We start from the raw sequence: 18,551 nt of genomic DNA, 5'->3' as shown, positions 1-18,551 counted from the left end.
CCTTCAAGAGACTTTCATAATAAGATGTCAGAGAAGCATACAGGAAGATAAATAATTCACAGGGGCATGCATAGAGATAAAAATCAATAAGGATATCCCCCTGGTGAACTTTCCTGCCTTCCCAGAAAACATGACATCTCCTCAGGGCATACTGTGTGCACTCCTAGGTTGGTAGGTCTGAGGAATTGAAGACAGGCTTCTTGTCTAGCATATGCATTAAATTTAATCACATCCTTAAAACTTCAGGATAAAACCTCCATCACCACTCACTGATTAGCTCTGACTGCACTGTGGTTGCACCATATGTTCTGCCTCTGATGTACACAGCAGCCCTGCTCTCAGGACTGAGGTTTTTATGAAGTGCTGTGTTCGCATTCACAAGATCTTAAAAATTTATTCCACTTTCCTGTGTTTTGCTGGATTCCTCTTAGCATTTGGCACTATATTTGGTTTCATGCATGCATTGAAGCACCCACAGGAACTGTATGAAATATTAGTGCACTCAGCTTTTCTGGGAGGCTGAATTCACTCAGGGGATCTGGTCACAGCCAGAACAACTCTGGATGCTCCTCCTCCTTGTGAAACTCATCTATTTCAGTTTTTTTGCCTCATTTCCTTTATTATGAGGGATGGTGTGTCTAAAACAGAGCTGCTGGTACTTCTTTAAAAGACTATTTTCTTTCCATTTTAAATTTTTTATGAAAACAAAAAGCTTTCTAGTAGATTCAGTTCTTCTGTTATTCAGAGTTTGCTTTACTTCTGTTTCCTATACACAGCAACAAGACTGGAAAAGAGAAGTCAGGCAAACCTCACTGCTTTGTTTTCAGAAAATTCTGGGAAATATTTTTTTTTACCCTTCCCTAGAATTCATTTTACAGAAAAAAAAAATGTCTAGAATCACTTTCTATATGTTTGAGGATATAGCTACTACAGAAGCTATAAATCTGCAATGGAAAGCCAAGTTTGAGGCATTAAACACCTAATGAACTCCATCATCTATTCTAATTCAGGAAAAGACATGAGGCTTCTCTTCCTTCTGGCAAAGAGGGGTAGAGGTGAGAACAGCCTCCCTTCCTTGTCTCCCCCTTGTTTTTACTTGGCTTTCTATTTGAATTGAAAAATAATTAGAAGGAACAAATTTGTAGCTACTATTGTTACTGGAGAAAAATTTGAAAAGTAGGTCAGGAGCTTTGAGAAATGTAATTGTGGCATCAAGCAAGCAGAATAAATACTTTCATTCCTACAGATTCTTTACCCTAAATATGAATACAAATGTTAATCAATTTATTCTTCTAATGCCATTTTTAGGAAACTGTTATGATCTCCAATTTTCAGGTGATGCAAAAAGGCACAAGAGGCACAAGAGGCACTAAAGTCTGTGGCTTACCAAGGGAAGGAAATTTATAAATAAGCAAGGGAAATAATGCAGGGTTTCTCAGATAGTGGCAGAAATATTCTTTCTTTCACATCAGGGTACAGGAGGGTCTAAAGAGAAATGGGAGAACTGTGGAGAAGCAGGTGAGAAACCCAGCCAAGCCCTCAGAGTGTCCTGGGACAGAGGTAAATCACTGACAGTGTAAAAGAACTGATGGCAACAGTCCTGAAAATAATCTAACACTGTCACCACAAATGGTCAGAAATTTTAAAAATGAATAAAAAATTAGCTCATGGACTTGAGTAACATCTACAAACCCAGATGTAGTTCAAGAGCTTAATAACACCTTGCATGAAGTGTGATTTTCCTATCCATGAGTCCCAGTGTGATAGAAATCCACACACATACTTGAGCGTTCAGGACAGCTGTACTTGCACTGAATCCATTATCAAGTCAATCCCATTAATTCTCCAGGCATTCAATCAATATTTGAGCAAAATCTCAACCAAAAAAATACAGTGAATTTCTAGTGTGTCGAGAGGAGGAAAGCTACTCATAAGCAAAATATTGGGGTTTAATACACTGCAAAGAAATAGAAAAGAACATTTTCACTTTCTTTTAAAAATTCTGTCAGGAAATTTCCCTCGGTAAAAAGCAAGGAGAGATAAATGACTTTTCAAAGAAAGACAAACAGCTTCATTCAGCACAGGTTTGGAAAGCTGCTCTTTTGTTCTCAGTCATTTGAAGTCTCTTTAGATAGAATCACTTATAGCAAAACTGCAGACACATCACACCATATTCATGGTGGGCACCTCAGATTATTCCTGTCTGGATTTCTGTTAATTCCAGAGGGTGTTGCTGTGTCACTGTGACCATCTTTTACCTCCAGGGGATTACAGCTCCACCAGCCTGTGATACCCCCTGCCCTTGGCAGCAAACCCTCACCCTTCCCTGGGATTTCTCACCAGCAGGCATCACTGCTCAGGGGAGCCTCTGCACTTGGGACTGAAGCCAGGAAGGTGTTTAATTCAGCCCTGGGCAGGTACTGATTCAAGCATATAAATGATGTTCTTGAAGAGGCAGCTCAAAGGGTGCATTTCCAGCACAGAGCTCAGAACTGAAATTTGCCTGGTCCTGAAAGACTCAGCTTGCAGATAAACATGAGATCTAAACTGATCAGCAAGCAGATGCCTTTGTGTTAATCCTAAAGATACCAAATTTGGGGTTCATACTGAAATCTGAGCATATGACACAAAGGGAAATAAACCAAGCACATATGGTTTCTGCTCTGATGAAAAGAACATGAAAGAAAACATTGAAGTCACTCATCAGCAGGAACCACCTCCTCTCTGCCTCACATGAAGCACTAACACATCCTCCTGACCTCTGTAAGCAAGCTAAAGCCCTTCAGCCTGGTTTTCTCCTTTTTCTCCTTTGCTGCTTGTTTTTCACCTCCTTCTTCCTATTACATGAAAACTAAATTGATTTTAGATTTGGAAAGTGAACCAGGTGTTTCCACAGGTTTTTACATAAGCACACTTCATTGATGCTGCATATTAAAACCTGCAAATGCTACACACCTACATATTCATTTGTGATTGAAAAACCTCACTAGCCACCTGTGAAGTTGATTTTGGAGCCATTAATCTAGACATCTTAGGTATTTTAAGACTCTAAAATACAGATCCAAGGTGACATATTTTCCTGCCTGTGAAAGAATCACTGTGTTGACATGTTATGGATGAAGGCTGGATGTGCTCCAACCCAAGATGCTGTCAACAAAATTATTCCTGGCATGTTTATTTGAAACCTGCCAAGAGCCTGCCAGCACAGTGGTCATATTACAATAATATAATGGCTTCTTAAAACAACTCATAAAGCACAACTTCTTTTTTCTTTTTTTAATAACCATGTCTGTATGGCTGAAGGACAATATAGACATCACTTGTGAAGTATAGGTATTATTTAATAAAAATAATACATCCTGGACCAAAATCTTTGAAGTGTCAGCAGTGAAATAGTCATGGTTGTCCTCTTAGGTTTTTTCAACACAGAGCTGCCACTTTTGTGCAATAACAATAAATCCCATGTGTGTTATATGAAATGTTATATGAAATTGATACATTCCAGACACAGGTGCTGGATTTAGAGGTTCCATGAAGAAGCAGGTGACACTGGGCCATGGAGACTGAGCTCTGGACTCAGTTATACTGGTGTAAATCTGAAGCAAAAGACAAAAGAAAATCCAATAAATTAATGGTATGAAATAAAAGCAGGTGCAAGATGTTTTGTTGGCCTCAGAGGTGGCACAATGGGGATTTATAATTTTGTAATTATAATAATTAATAGTAATTTTGTAGTTTCCATACTCCCTACTCTTTCAAGCTCTGTTTCTTTCTTCTTTTTGATTTATTTCTAATTTTTGACCTTAAATATTACACTTATAAATACAGGAAAGAAATATTCTTCTAACAAGCTTGTTAACACTGTTAATTGAAAAATGTGTATTATACCTTTCACTCATGCCACCTGGCTCTGAATTAGGACTTCTGCCTGATGAAATCTGACTGTTGTTGTCAGCAACTCAGCTTATCAAGCCCAGAACATGGCACAGAATAAAAATAAAATTTTGTCCAAGACAAAAAACTCCTGTGAAGTTCAGTGGAAAAATAATCTTGTTGTTAATTAGTTCTTTATAATACAAAATTGTAGCAAATTATACCTGCTGAATAGTACAACAAATGAGCTGAGGAGTGGGTAACCCATACAGTTATTAGATTATTAACCTTATGTTGCAAAAATGAAACACTAATTGCAATGATAATGGCAGTAAACTGAATGAATTGCAGTGGTTACAGCAGGAGGTTCACTGAGACTCCTGGTTATTCTGCTGATTGATACTGCATTACTGTCTCATCACAATCCTCCTGCCTGTATCCTCCTCTGCTCCCCTACCTTGAACCTAGGATGGAGGTTCTTCATGGACAGGAATAATTTTTGATATCCTGCTTGGCACAGAGGGAACTTCAGTCACTACAGAATTTAGGAAGTATCATAACACAGATAAACAATAATAAGCATGTAACTGCATCCTTCTCACCTCTGAAGTCAAGCTGAGTTACTCTTGCTTGGGGATATTTTATTTATTTTCTTTCCTTTCCTTCTCCTCCCTCCTTGCCTCCCTCCTCTCTGCTGCTGCAGACCACCATGGGTTGGAGTGTGATGCAGAATAACAACCAGGTTCCAGACAGACACAGAGCCTGAGCCCCAGGCTACAGAAACTCAGTTGTTCAGGTGCTAAAGGGGACACTTCAGAGCAAGAGGAATAAAAACTTGCTCTGTTTTTACAAATGAGGCATGGTATGTACGTGGGCTTTCCTGCAAAACCCCAACAGAAATAAGAGGGATAAAACCATCTGCCTGTTGTGGTGATGAAAGACAACTATGTTATGTTTTTCTTCATCTTCTGTTGATGCTTTTGCTAATAGGGAGCAATGATTTAAGCAACAGTAGGCAACATCTTTGCTGCCTACTCGCCAGCACTGTGAGACAAACCTTTTACCCTGCACACAGTGCAGCATATTCCCCTGCCCAGCATTTCTGGGAGGCTCTTTTATGAATGCCCTAAAGCCATTCTGTTTGCTTCCATCTCCTCCCACCATTATCTGCAAAGTGCACACAGGCAAGTGTTCAGAGGCTGGGCACCAATGGTGAGTTTGAAACGAGTGGGGAAAAGGCTGTACCCAAACCACTCATCTCCCCAGGAATTTAAACCTTGCATGTTTTCTGCTTTGGTAGAGCTTTCAGTCCTGCCTGTTTCTATTACAAAGCCAGTAGAAGAAAATGAATGCCATCTGCATCCCACACACCTCAGTGTAGCTTTAACAGATGACAAGTCTTCCACAGTTTGGAGCAGAAGGCACCAGATCCTCAGTTAGCATTGACTGACACAGATCATTGGCTCCACTGGAACCCAGCCAGTCTCTCAGCTACAAAAGAAACCCAGTGCTGTTGCTAAGTTAAAAGAAAAATAAATCTGTAAAACAATTTAAATCCAGTAATATCTGGAATTCCTAGCTGTTTTGGATTGCAGAAATGGATATTTAATAACTTCCCATCATTTTTTATAGGCATTATGATGAAATGGTTTTGGATCACCTCCAGACCCTGTAGTACTAAAAGGTTAATTTAGATTCTCTGTGTTTTGAACTGGCATTTCACATGACTTTTGTACCCAAGTAGAATTACCACACTACAACACCTTCCTATGCCCTTCCAGCATATGTAAACAAGCACCACTGCCATTTGAAACATTCCAAATTATTCCTAGTGCTTCAGGACAGAGTGACTCCATGGAACTTTCAAAATAAATGAGAAGCTTGGAACGTGGACTCTGAAATCCTGCCAGAAGCCTGGTCTCAAGGTGACAAAATTCAAGCTGCAAACATCATCTGAACCTGTTGCACTATGAGTGGTTCCAGCCAGAGGCACAGTCACACTCTGACCATGGCCAGGAGGAAGGAGATGGAAATACTGCACCTGTGTATGGCAGAGGACATATGTGACTACAGATATTTTTAGCCAAGAAATGTGTTGTCATTGATTTAATGTCATTTATTAATGTCCTTCACTTCCCCCCATTAGTTTGGTTCATTCTGGTGCTGTAACCCAGATGTTTTTATAGCACCTGGCACAGTGGGACTGTAAATCCTCTCAGGGGCCCTTAGCCACTACTGTAATTCAAATCATAATTAAAGACCTATTCCCAGTACTGACAGAGCCCATAAAATCAACAGCATTTCTTTGATTTTATTTCAGTGTTTGATATAAGCACACACATTAACCTGCAAATCATCTCCTGCAGTGAAATACCTGCCATGCCACCAGCAAAACTCGGTTTGATGCTTAGGATTTTATTCCAGAGGAATAAATGTGTGTTCCCCAAATCCATGAAAGGACCAAATGCCATAGATTGTACCACTCATCCCTATGCCACAGCACTTGCCTAGCTCCAGGTTTTCCACCACAATGCTCTCACAGCCTGACTCCCTGCAAAGCCAGCCACAGCACACAGGAGCCCTGAGACAGCTCCCACCCGTGCAGAAAGCATCTGCAAAGAGCACTGCTGCCAAGGCAGGCCAGGAGGGCATCTCCCTACTCCTTTTCTCCTTTCCATAATTCTTCTCTCCTTGAAGAATTATGATCTCAAGAAATAGGAAAAGAAGCTTTCCTGAAAGATTTGAGAGCTTGGCAAAACAACCTCTCAGCTTTTTTGTCCCCACTAATCCTAACAAAATGGCATTCTGCTTACATTTGTAAAAAGGCAATTGCAATTTTTAGTGAAACTGTATTTCAGTAAAAAAAAAAAAAAGAAATTCAATTTATTGTGGCAGTGGGGGTTTGAAGATATTTGGTCTCAACGTCAATTTATCACTCTGAACACCAAGAAAGAATTTGTGATAAAGGAAATAGTGAGGTGTTTAATCCCCCTGGATAGAAAGACAGCATTAAAAATTTCGTTCAGTGTTACATTTTATAAATTACTAGGCTTTTTTATTACTTAGCTTACAAATAATTTTGTTTCTAAATGGTACAGGAAGGAAAACATTAGGCAAAAAATGTTTAATTACTCAATAATTTGCTTGGGAGCAATGTGAGGAAGAGCTAAGAAGACAGCCAAGATTTGAGGTCAGTGTGCTGCAGAGACAGTGGGAAGAGGAATATGAAATCCATATGTAGAGCAGGGAGTGGGGGACAAAATGGATTTTACACAACTTATTTTCAAGTACCAGTCATTTACAGTTTTGAAAAAGACAAATTGTTTCATGCATGGATGTTTCAATGTAGTTGCATAATTCATCATTGTACTAATATTTATATGAAAATGGTACTTATAATTTTATCTTTAAGGGATAATATTACTTTGTTTCTGTTGTTTCTAGGGTAAAGTCATTTTTTCTATGTAGGTCTCTAATGTTGCATTTAGCCAAGATTTTAAATAAAGTTATGGAAAGAATATTCTTTGATATAAATTTTAACCGAGTCAAACAATGGAAAAAGAATGTGTGAGTGCCTGCATTTTACACAATTCTTTTAGATGAAAAGACATTAGAAGATATGAGAGCAGGATCGAGAATGGAGGCTCTTCTCCCCAGTCTGCACAGACCAGAGTGTTTGCTTAGTTTCTGTCCCCTTCATCTCATCTCTTTAAAATTTCATCCCTGGTTTCACAAGTAAATTCAAACCAGTAAATAAAGTCACTCAAAATCTGTTCTCTCGTCCCAAGGGTGATTGGCTGTGCCCTCCTCTCACCCAAAAGCCATACCCTTCAATACTGGAGTGCAGCACAACCCCACCACAACTTTAGCAAAACAGGCCCACTCTGTACATCAGCTTCTTCTGCAGCATTCCTGGCACAGTCCTGCTATAATGGGCCAGAACCACACCTGGGTGTTGCCCTGTTCTTCTAAATTTCTTCTAAGCCTTCTGATGTTTACATTTTTGAAATGGAGTTTCTCACGCACTTTTCATGTAAATAATGATTGTTTTGCTTTCCTTTCTGGAGGAGGAGAGAATTGATGGACTGTTGGTTTGACCAGTGTGGTTAGAGAGGTGGCAACTTCATCCTCCAATCCATGGTCACTTTTAGAATTCTATAAATATCGAGTTCCATAAATAAACGTGCCTTTTTTGCCTTGGACATCTCAGCATGTGAGTGTCGTTCATTTTGTGTCATATTGCGACACCTGGGAGCACACTGACAAACCACACCAGTGATCCCCTGCGGTCAGTGCTCTCCACCCTTCTGGGTTACCTCATCACAGAAATGCAGGCCTGAGCTCCATCAGTATCCCAAAACCTTTCCATTAGTCCCCAAAGTCCCCCCAGTTGTGTAATTCTTACAATTAAGGGAAATCTTTTGCTTGAGCCCACACTGTTTTTCGCACAGAAGTAAAGAGAGAGGGACACAACAGCAAAAAAACAGATTGTTTTATATATTTTATAATGCTGACTACTTCTTTCTGGCCAGCAGTGACCTGTGCTGACATCCATGGGCATCACTTGGGTAATGAGGCAGAGTCCACAGGCTGTGAAATGCCCTCAAAGCAGCTGGGAGACACCTAACTTCTCCCAATGAGATTTGTTTGGGCATTTCTCAGATATTCTTGAACCAGAAACCACTTCATGAATGTCCTGATTTGATGTTCATGAAGTTGCTTTTTTTAAAAAGTTTAAATTTCCCCGGGCCCTAGTCCAGCACTATCTAAGGACAACTGTGGTTTGAAGAATTGCTGCTCTTTGAAGGGTTCTTGGGCTCTTGGCATGAAATGGCAGCAGCTGGCCTAGCCCCGGTGCTGCTGTCAGGAAAAGCGACTCCAAGGTCTCCAAAGGTTTGTGAGTCTTATGCTTGGTCTGTTTTAATTGATTTGTGTTTTTGCTAGGGCTCTCACAGCACACTACAAGGCTTTGCAAAGTCGTTTATTTTAATTTCAAAACTTTCTGGTTGACAGGAAACACAACCAACAAACATGAAGTCATTTTTCCTCAGGAAAACAAGATGCCAAATTTCCCACACTGAGTTGTGTTAAGTGTGGCACAACACCACTGTAATGTGACTCCTTGTATAGAAAGAAAATTTTTATTGCTCATTTTTCATTTGAAGGAGTTATCCTTAATTCAACACAATTCTGAGATTCAATAAGTAAATTACAGAATGAAATGGAAACACCCACATTCCCACTCAAAACAGAAATTAAATAAAAACAAGCAGAACTGATTAAGACACAAATTGCATTTTTTTCCCTCTTGATGGTCTTCTATCATTTTATGAGGGTCACTGCCACCAGGGCCAACAGCAGTAAAACCACTGCATTTTCATGATAATTTCTAATCTCCCTCAACAATTCATGTTACCATCTCAGGAGCACTGACAAAAACACCTCTTCTCCTGAGTCATGCAGGTGGTTTATTCAAAAATGCAGGGATATTATGGTAATAAACAGGGTGGAGGATTTGAAAAGAGAAAAATCACTCATACAGACTTGATGACTTATGTGTGCCAGCTTCCTTGCATCCCATGGAAAAACGCCCCAGAGATGGTAAGGAAAACAATGTCCTAGAAAGAAGTTTCTTCTCCACACCTCACCAACCTGTTAGTCTCATGGGAAGCAGGGTTTGGGTTCTGAAATTGAAGGGTTTATCAAACCCAGCAGGCAGAGCCATGGCCACATTTCCCTGCAGAGATCAGCAGAGCTTTGGATCAATTTGTGATCTAAACACACATTATAAAGGCCCTCTGTCTTCATCTCCCTGTCCATCTCACTCATTCTTCAAGACTCAAAGACATCCTGAACTTGTGATGCTGAATGAGCCTTCCAGCACAGACCTCCCTACCCAGCACCCAGTCTGAGCCCTCTGATGGGGTGCTACAAGGAGCACATTGCACCCTGCACCTCCTCAGAGCTGCTCAGGTCCTGAAATCCCTGTGGCTTCACCAAGATTCAGGCACAAGGATGCTCCTGAGGACCTTTGCCTTGGTGTCTCTCTTCACCTGATCCAAGTTAAAAGATAAAACTCTTTCACAAATGATAAAAGAGTTCAGAAGTGGTCAGGCATGGGGCAGAGACAGTAAATGACAGGGAATGGAATACTGGTACTTTTAAAGATAGATGGGCATTAGCAGAGCCAGGAATTCATTTACCATGTGAAAAATCTATGTAGAGCAGAATGGGAACTCTACCAATTAATACACTTCACAGATGTGTCTCTTCAATAAGCAGAGTTACAGGGATCATTTCTCTTTGACACACACCATAAGGGAATGAAAAGGTTAATGTAGTGTATGTGAGAGCATTTTTAAAAATCAATTTAAGGGAATTTTGTCTGCTGTAAATTATGCTCTGGCACCAGGGAAAGCCATCAAACTCAAATTAACAAAAGGAACAAAAGAATTTAATCTAAAACTACATTATGATTGTATTGCTCATTGGTGCACACAAAAAAAGCAGCAACATACATTTCATTTTTACCTCCTTTGATTACAAAAAGTCTATTAAAAGTGAAAAATAATGTTGAACCATAATTAAAAGCAGGACTCTCCCTCCTACCAGCCTGCAAAGCACAACATTTTCTGTAATGCAATATAAAGTCATTTTGGTTAGGAAATCCATTTGTCAGCTCTCCTCACATCACCAGACTGTGACCCCTGTACCTCCTCCTGCACACACTTCTGTAATCTCAGAAAAAGCAGGGTTTGGCTTCTGAGCTCCAGGCTTCCCATTCAGCAGGACCTGACCTTGGCCTTGATACAGCTGAAGGTGTGAAGCTTCACTGGGCTCATGGCATCTCTCTAGAAGACCTGAAACAATTTTCAGGTTTCCACTAATTTCAACTGGCAGAAGAGCAAACATCAGCTGAAATCCTGTTTTTTCAAGAGATCCAAAACAGTTCCTGTAATTTCATGGCACTGCCCCAGGCTCTCCTCTCCCCATTATCTGGCTTGCAAACTCTGGATTCCTCTCCCTACACTGGGTGTCTTCTCTCCATGGAGAGGACACAGAGCAGGACAGTGACATTCACTCTCAAAGCCACAGTCAGAACATGGCTTTGAAGTGACACAGCCTCACACCGTGTTTCTCAAAATTATCACCCATCACAGCCCTTGTGCTTTTCTCAAGTGACATTTGCTGTCACCAAGCTCAGGAATCGAAAGGACTGCAACATTTTATGGCACGTCCTGCGTCAATAGAATGAAGAGAGGACATGACACAACTGATCTGTGCTCTTCTCTGGGCTGCTGTGCTGGTTGCCAAAAGATACCACAGCACATGAAGGAACAGACAGAACCTGTGAGCTGCTCAGGATAAATTATTATTATTTATTTTCCTTTCATGGCACTGGCATAAATACCTACTTCACTCCCCCTGTGTACTCAACAGCTTTCCACCACTGGAACTTCCCCCTGTAGAGAGCAGATAATGGTCAATGTAAAGAATCTCAGTTATTTATCTTCATTCATTGCCAAATGAGAAACAGAGGCCATGGCTGTTTTGCTCTTGGCATTTTTCACCCCTGGAGTGTCCCCCACGTTGAGTATCAGACTCCACATTTCCCTGCCCATTTCCCTGCCAGTACCATGGGATTTTGCACCTCTTCTTCCAGAAATTCTTCATCTGTTGGCAAATAATGGCAAGACTATGTGACTAAACATAACTGTAGTTATTATGTCTGGTCAGGGTGCTATGGACCATTTATTCCCTACTCTTACAGCTGGTTTGACCTATCAATAAAGGGACTATCAAGTGGTGGTCTTGGTTGCCAAGAAAAAACACAAAGTTAAAGCAACCATTTCACCTGAAAATTGAACACAGGAAAGGAAGTGAGCCATGGTACTAAAAAAATTGTAATAATTTTTATTACATTAATTTGGACAAGGGTTGTGAGGGAGTGAGGGTCAAAGAAACCCAACCAAAACCAACTTGGTTTGCATAGATTCATTCACTACTTTGTGTTGCTACAGCAATGAAGTATATATGCATATATGTATGTGTGTGTATATATAGATATATATGTAGATTTATATATCTATCTATATATATGTAGATGTATATATCTATATGTAGAGGTAGATAGATAGATGATAGATAGATAGATAGATAGATGATAGATAGATAGATAGATAGATAGATAGATAGATAGATAGATAGATAGATAGATAGATGGAAAGACACAACTTTTTCTCTCCATGGCTTGTCATGGGAAAGCAGAGTCTCACCCTTTACACACCCTTAGCTTTGTGTGAGAAGTCATTTCTTTTTCACCTACTATTTTTTATCTCCTTTTAAATGTGAAATACACTGTCCTTCCCCATGCTGAATGGAGCTGGGCTTTGGCTTCTCTGAGGGAGCAGCTCACAAGTCAATAGTTGCAGCCTCCTCCCCATCAGGCAGCAGTGGAGAACAGCAGCATTTTCACCTCCTCACCTAATCCTTTCCCCATATGGTCAGAGACTATGACTAGTGAATAATTAATTAAAATATGTCTGATCAGAATTTCAAAAGAATCAGAGGAATTGAAGTAAAAGCCAATGGCTTCTTTTTATTTTTTTCTTTCCTATTTTCTTTCTATATTTGCCATGGCCTTCTTTGGGTTCGCAGGGAATAAAAAGGCCCTTGGTGATTGTGTTCCCCAAGTTCCTGGAGGTGTTCAAGACCAGGCTGGAAGGGGCTCTGAGTAACTTGGTCTAGTGGAAGGTGTCCCTGCCCATGGAAATGGGGCTGGAACAAGATGGCCTTTAAGGTCCCTCCCAACCCAAACCATATCCTAAATCTGAAAGCTCCCCCCATGCCCATCTGTGCTCCTGACAGAATGGTGTCTGTTGGGGTCAGGTACCTGCCCTGAGCCTCCCAAAGCTCAGGAGGGCACCTTCAGCTGAGCTGTGTTTGGAACATGGACCTGTCTGAGAGCTGGGAGAGGGGCTGGGACAGCCAGAGCAGCCACAGGGTCCTGGGACCCCAAAAAGATAATTTAGAGCTATGACTTGTGACTGTCATTTACTTTTTAGTAGTAGGATGGAGGACAAAAAAAAATGTTTTATGACCTGTCCTTTTTAAAAAGAAATATCTTAATACTGTGCCTTAGTGTCCAGCTGGGTTATTGGAATAGTAAAGAAGCAGCACTGATTTCTTGGTTTTTTTTTTTTTTGTCTACAGTATTTTGCCTTTTAAAATATTGTCTTATAATGTAAAATGAAAAAAATCATCTTATGCGCAGAAAATCTCACAGCAAACTAATGGGGCACTACAAACCTAGGATTGCTCTTTTTTTCTCATTTTACTGGAATTTATTCAAAAATACAATCAGAATCTAGCTCATTCTCTTGCATAACCCTTTGTGAAGGACTCTTAAAATTCACATCAACAGCATCTCATTCCCACTTTTCCCTTAATTTCCATTTTGTTTAATGGCTTCATCACCATTTATTTGTGATTTTGTGCATTTTTTTCCCTCTTGTGAGAGAGAATAACCTCTCCTGGGTAATAGGACAAAGAGTTGGAAGCTATTTGCTTCTGTTGTGCTTCTATAAAAAAAATACATTAAAAAAAATTCCTTTACAGGGAATAAGCCCAGTTCTATTTCTTTTTTCCCTGGGGTCTGGTGACACAATTCCAGCAATGCCAAGTCCAGCTGCAAGTGCCACGTGAGGAGGTGCTCTGAGTTCCACCACTGCACAGCCCATCCCCTTTGCAGGTTGAAGATGTGGAGTGCAAAATAATCAATCTTCCAAGGCCCTAACAAGCCCCTGTGCTACAGCCTGTACCTTGCATCAGCTTCTAGAACAACAAAAAATGTCCAGCACAGACAGACAAAAAAATGGCTGGAGGTTTCTATCAAATTTCTTTGTGAAATTACAGGAGGTAATTAAAATTTTTCCTGTAACTTTTCAATGGAAATGAGAACATTTGCCATCCAGACAGGAAGTCATTTTCTCCCATGGGAATGAAAGATATCTTGAGATAATCCTGATCCTTTAACAAAAATTCTGAACTCAGAAAATCTCAAAAGATGGGCCAATGAAACTTCTGTGCTTGGATTTATGCTCAGCATGGACTTCACAAGAACCTCTCATATTCTATAGCATCCACACTTATATATTTTTAATTTTAAGACAACTGCATTTTCACTTGCATTAAGCCTTATAATAAGAATTAAAATTCTTAAATCAGAAAATGCACCTCCTAAAAAAAAGAATAAAAGTGGAAAGACCAAATGAGAGAAATGATTGGAAAAAATATCAGTTTTACAGAATACTTCATGCTTGTACTGGTTCATTTTTCTGATTTTGAAATAATCCCTCTCCCTGTCAGCTGGTCACTCCATGGTAGAAGTGAACCACACATTGGGGAGCCCATGGTGTGGATCCAGTTTTGGATCCAGTAATGGACTACTCATTAACCACCCTCAGTATCAATGCTGATCCCCAAATCTGCATCTTCCTTCTTCCTCACTGGTTTGTGGCTTTTGCTGCCACTCTTTCCCCAACAATTTTCCCTTCCACAGTATGAGAAGATGAAACACCCTCACTCAGAAGAGTTTTTGGGTAATATGGAGGGTTTACTAGGTCATCTATGCAAGATATTTGGGCAATTGCATTGAAAGCAGGGTTGCCTTGTTAAAAGTCATTTAGGTTCTTGACTGCTCTCAGTTTCCCTGCAGGTAAGGCTCCCAGACATCTGTGAAGATTGATGCCCAGTGCCTGAGCACCTCTCCATTTGAGTATCATTTAAAAACCATCTTCCTATCCTCACATACCGCAAGAAAAGCCCCAATCCCCCACAATAGTTTTGAAGGGGGGGAGCAGCCTTGAAGTTGAGGCTAACACACAAGGGGTTTGCTATGTGGGGCACAGAGAAGGGTGCAGCTCCCCTGATTTCTGCTCAGCAGGACAGGCCAGAACTCTCCCTTGGCAGCAGCACCCTCTCTGAAGCTGTGCCAGGTCACCAAACACATCCTGAGCTGCAGCTGGTCTCACATCCGTGCCCAGGGGCAGCACAGCCGTGCTGTGACCAGCAAGGGAGGATGTAAGGGCAGAACTCTCAGTAAGAGGAGCGGGAGGTAACATCTGTTTCCACCCTTGTCAGGGCAGGAGCATTAGAACCTGGCTTAGAGAGCACCATCAGCTGTGCTGCCTGTTACCTGCTGCTCTGCACAGGGAGATGTAATCCCTGTGCTTTTTATTAACTCCTCTTATGCTGCATGAATGGACACCACACAGAGTTCCAGCTTGCTGCTTTCACTTAAAATTATTAAAACATTTGATGCAGAGGGAAGCAGAATCCCTTTTCCCTCACAAACTGCCTGAGCATCTTTCACAGAGCCTGATTTGGCAGAGGATGCTGCCATGGGCAGGCATGGGAGCAGCAAGAGGTGGGGATGCTTAGTCTGTCTGTTGATGGGGAACACACTTGGAACCAGCCTCTGGAAAAATGCTTCCCATGTCCATTAGGGATGACATTTACCTTAGTCCACATGGCTCTCATCACCCTTTGTGCACCAGTATTGATGCAGGGAGACCCCAATGTAGGGAATAATGTGCTCTGACTCCATGATTTCAGAAGGCTGAACAAATGCTTTATTAAACTAGGTTATATTACACTAATACTATATAGTATTAAAAAGATACTATACAAAAAAGATACTAAAGAAAAACCCATGATTGTCTCCAGACAGTCAGGACACAGCTTTGACCTAATTGGCCAATCAATCTGAACAACCATCACCAGAACCCAATTAACAAATCACTCTGGGTGAACAATCTCCATAACACAGTCCACATGTGCCAAACAACAGGAGCAGCAAGTAGAGATAAGAATTGTTTTCTCTTCTCCCTCTATGCTTCACACTGCTTTCCCCAGGAAAAATCCTGAGAGAGAGAATTATGTTTCTCTCTGTTCAGAGAATGTGAATTCCACACACCAGCTGAGCTCTGAGGGATGATGTGTGGTGTATGAGGATGGTGTGTGCAGTTCCAAGCTGCAAGTGTCAGCCATGTGTAAATGTACACAATTTTTAATTTATATATATATAAAATATATAAATTAAATGTATATTATATATATAAATTAAATAGATATACTTAATATATAAATTAAATAATTATATATATATTAAATATACATTTTTTAAGGGAAACATGGGCAATTAAGCAAAGGAATAGAAAATAGGCAACTTGCAGAAAAAGTAAAATGTGACTCTGTCATAATTAGGATTTGCTTGTCAGAGAAAGTTTCATTAAGTAACTGTAAAATGTGCCTCAGAGTATTGTTGATTTCTTCACCCAAATAAAAATTTAACACTGTACCTTATGGGCTGCTTCTAAAATCACTAACTGTATTTATTACTTTACTAAATCATTTTGGTACAAATAAAGAAATGCTGTTGTCAGTTAATGCATGATCCTGCACAATGGCTTTTCTCTCTCCTTTCTCATAGGACTCTCTCCTACATCTACAGGGAAAATATTGCCAGAAATGCAAATGGTTTCCTTTGGTCCCATGTGCTCACAGGCTCAGCTGTAGATGAATTCATGAAAAGCATTTAACAGGATGCTTATGCTTTTCTGTAACCATTTAGAGTTGTGTTCAAGTCCCACCTACTTCAGTGGGGTGCAGATATGAGTATTTCAGCACTTCCTAGACTTTTTGGTGTATGATTTCCCATCACAAACATTAGCTCTGCAGAGAAAGACCCAAGATCCAACACAGGTGTCTAAACAGGGATATCCTTTCCCTGGCAGGGGGATGCCTGCCCTTTGCACAAACTCCTGCCGCAGCTCCCTACAGCACCCAGCCCTCTCTGCACAGCGTGGGGAGCTGAGCCCAGCTCTTGGGTGTCTGTCTCAAAGTGGATCTGGCCCTTAATTAGGAGAGGAAATTAAATATTGTGGTGTTTCACATGTGTGGTGGGTTGACCGTGGCTGGATGCCAGGCACCCACCAAAGCCACTCTAATCATTCCCCTCCACAGCTGGACAGGGGAGAGAAATTATAACAAGGGGTTAATGAGTTTAGCTATAGATAGGGAGAGGTCACTCGCTAAAAACCATTGTGGGCAAACAGACTCAGCTGGGGGATATAAATTGAATTTATTACCAATAAAACCAGAGCAGGATAATAACAAGTAAAATAAATCTTTAAATCTTAAAATCACCTTCCCCTCACCCCTCTCCTTCTTGAGCTCTGCCTCCTCCCTGCAGGCAGCACAGGGAGGTGCTTGGCCAGTGGTGGATCCATCCTGGAGCTGCCTGGCATTGGCTGGACGTGGGGGAAGCTTCCAGCAGCTTCCCACAGAAACCACGCCTGCAGCCCCCCCTAACAAAACCCAACCTCTCAAACCTAACACAACACACTAATGGCTCGAGAATATAAATTATATTTGACATAATATATTAAAGAGCTCATAAAACTTCATCACCATGGCAGAATATATCCTGTGTTTTCCTGCTTTTTAATAATTCTAATAAATCAGATAAAAACGATACCACAAAATACCATTACAAGAGAAGATTATCAGCAGCATAAAAGTGAGAAAAACAGGGTGCTCCCACAAGGTTGGTTGAGACAGAAATTTTGGGACAGAAAACAAGGGACAGAAAACAAAAACTTCAATTAAATTTCTATATGATTGGTGGTGTAGATTTAACCATTCCATTACAGAAGCAAACCAATGTCAGTTTCCTTGCCTTGCTTTAGCCTGCATCTCAAGGGAGCTTATAAATAGTTAAACAGTTATATCAGAATTCATCAGTTTTTAGAGAAAAATTAAACCTCCACATTGATATCTATGATATAATGACTTACAAGTCACTGCATAATTAATCTTGATATTAACTGCATGCACTTGTGATATATAATTTATTATGAGTTTTTCATCTAAATTCTTCCAAGGGTATTGCTTCATGCACACACAATCTAATAACTTCCAATGCAGTAGCAGGTGCTACTTTATAATAAAAACATTAATATATTTGAAAAAAACCCCTCTATATCAATTGCTCATCCTGTGTTTTCACTTCTCCAATGGACTTGATAGTGATTAAAAACTAATCTGGAAATACAGATCTTGTACTTCCACCTTCATCCTTACTAACCTTTTCACCATTTTTCATACTGAATTTTTCTTGTTCCAGAGCCATTTATATAACTGTAGTTTCACGTAGCTACACCCTGAAAGGTATTCAGGGAGAATAACATGTGACATTCTCTATTGCTGCCTTCTCTATTGCCTTGCTTAGTTTGGGAGTGCTCAGAGAGGATCAAGCATTTCAAGAGGCAGCTCATTCAGTTTGACTAACAAGGCTCTTCTGGATGATGCTGCAAAGCACTGTAGGATGCAACCATTAGTTTTATTTTGGTTTGCAGCTCTAAATTGTCTTCCTTCCTACTTGAATGCCAGCTGCCCTCAGACAGATTGTTCCTTCCTCATCACCTTCATCAAAGCAGCCATCAGAGATAGTGCCTGAGATAGACAGAGAGGTGTTTACTTGTCTTTGAGGAATGCTTTCAGAGAGAGCTAAAAGGGAAAGCCCAGCACACATCAAATACTTTAAAAAATGCTTGAAAATAAATGCAAAAGTAAAATATTCCTGCGACAGCCATGAAGCATACGTGGGAACAAAT

At 40.4% G+C, this 18,551-nt stretch overlaps 1 protein-coding gene across 1 annotated transcript in view; it reads right to left on the bottom strand.

Moving 5' to 3' along the window:
- The window catches only part of DPP6 (dipeptidyl peptidase like 6), a 417,816-nt gene that overhangs the window by 176,672 nt on the left and 222,593 nt on the right, over positions 1–18,551 (bottom strand).

Source organism: Molothrus ater, chromosome 1, assembly GCF_012460135.2.
Source record: "Molothrus ater isolate BHLD 08-10-18 breed brown headed cowbird chromosome 1, BPBGC_Mater_1.1, whole genome shotgun sequence".
In the NCBI taxonomy this organism is placed as follows: domain Eukaryota; kingdom Metazoa; phylum Chordata; class Aves; order Passeriformes; family Icteridae; genus Molothrus; species Molothrus ater.
This window is presented reverse-complemented; position numbering and strand designations above follow the sequence as displayed.